The sequence below is a fragment of the Austrofundulus limnaeus genome, unplaced genomic scaffold (genome assembly GCF_001266775.1).
Source record: "Austrofundulus limnaeus strain Quisiro unplaced genomic scaffold, Austrofundulus_limnaeus-1.0 Scaffold19, whole genome shotgun sequence".
NCBI lineage: Eukaryota > Metazoa > Chordata > Actinopteri > Cyprinodontiformes > Rivulidae > Austrofundulus > Austrofundulus limnaeus.
In genome coordinates, this window is record NW_013952421.1 from 761,759 (window position 1) to 763,764 (window position 2,006).

At 37.3% G+C, this 2,006-nt stretch overlaps 1 protein-coding gene across 1 annotated transcript in view; it reads left to right on the forward strand.

Annotated features, from left to right (window-relative positions):
* iqsec3b (IQ motif and Sec7 domain ArfGEF 3b) overlaps window positions 1-2,006 on the forward strand; it is a gene marked incomplete in the record, with an annotated part of 47,989 nt that overhangs the window by 27,061 nt on the left and 18,922 nt on the right.

Here is a 2,006-nt window from a genome sequence, read left to right on the forward strand (position 1 = left end):
TAGTTGGGGGCACAGGTCTCTGCTACTGTTATTTTGTGGGTCAAAAGCTGAAAAGTTTTGGAACCACTGCACTTTGGTTCCCAAAGTTGGAATTGGGACCCAATTATGGGTCATAAAGCACCTTGAATAATCTCCAGAAATCAATTTAAAGGGTAATAAAATAATTGCTGATGTACTATTTTCCCTATAATTATTACAAAAAAACACAAAATAATTATAAACAAGTAATTATAATTGTGTATAAGCTGTTTAGATTGTCAAAAAGCCTGTGTTTTTAGAGTTTTTAACAAAGTTCGTGTACTCAGACCAGTAATATTTGGGGTCACAAGCTTTTGCCATGGATATTTTGTGGGTCAGAAGATAAAACGTTTGGGAACCACTGGATTACACTATAGAGCTTTTACAGTCATTTTCAAAACGTTTTGGCAAAAAAACACTGAATTAAAGTTTGGAAAAACTGTATCATGACTTTTCAGACATCCTGAAGTTGTCAGTGCTGTGCTCCTAAAGACCCTACTGCAGCAAGGCTGGTAAGCGATAAACAAAACTGAGTGTAACAGCTAAAAGAACAAACAGAAGACCCTGGAGAGCAGGCAGATGAGTAATAAAAGGACTGTGGAGAAACTCCGTGTGTCAAAGTGAATTCTTACAACACGGAACAAAGAAAATCGTGAATCTATTGTTCAGACTTTCAGTTGCTGTGAGCAGCTCCACGTTTTGTCAGTATGAGACAAATAAAAGTTGTAGTTTCTTCACGGTCTTAAAAACAATTGTTGGTGAAATCATTTCAATTTCAGGTCCTTTCAAAAAATAACTGAGCGCAAATCTGATTTTTCTATGCTTGGTCGTTCACATTATAATTTAAATGTGACTTCCATCAGATTCCAAAGATACCAAAAGATGAAAAAGTTGCAAAACAAACTTTAAAGATTTATTTTTTTAGATTGCTTATCACAGTTTAGACACTACAGATAAAAAATGATCTGTCTTTAATTAGTTTACTTATTTCAAAACGTCAAAAATAAAGTATTGCAAGCGTTTCCCACATATTAACACAATGAATCAAACTCCTTTGACATACAGTACCTGAATTTAACACACCTCTAAATACACACTAATACATACTTAATATACTTAATGTTTCTTCTTGTATTCAGTCCACGCACATAGATCCAGTAGAAAGGGGACTTTTGCTGAGCTTGTTGTAAAGGTTGTAGAATTAGGCCATAAAAATGTTCAAACACCCTCACTTCCTTTCACTGAGCTACATGTGCACAACAACACACTTGCACACTCAGACTCATGGATGTACTTCCTCCATCACCACAGCCTGTTTTCAACCTTTTATGTGCCTCTCCCTCGTACTCTTTAAGTTTCATCATGTTGTCACGCTCGCCACTCTTCTTCCTTCCCTCTAATCTCCAGCTGTCACCGGAAACTGTCTCCCCCATTCGCATTTGCACGGCATGTGTGTGTGTGTTTGCACATGAGTGTGTGCGTCCAGGTCAGCCACTCTAATGGAGGTATGACTGTAAGAGAGAGAGAGAGAGAGAGAGCGAGGCCATCGGCACACTTTGAAAAGTGATATGCGTTGTTTAATGTGATAGTCTGATGATTTTTGAAGTAGTGTTCCGTCTAATCTGAGTAAAAAGTACCTTATGATCGGTACCATCAGTCACAGAGCAGGGATGTCATGATTTCTGATCTTTCAGCATTTATTTTTTTCTGTTTTGAAGGTTGCTTTCATGTTTGTTTAGTGATTTTTTTTTGTGTTCAGTGTATTCCATTGCCTTCTTGTGTTTCTATATATCCTATGTCACACCCACTTACACCTGTTCTCTGTTGTCATTTTGCCCAAGTATCTCCACTTTTCTCATCATCCCCAGTCCTTTTAGTCTCCCAGTTTGTACCGATCCTGGGGTCAGGCATTGTGTATTTTTCAATGCCATGTCCAGTTTTCCTCTGTATTATATATATACATACACATATATATACATACACACACA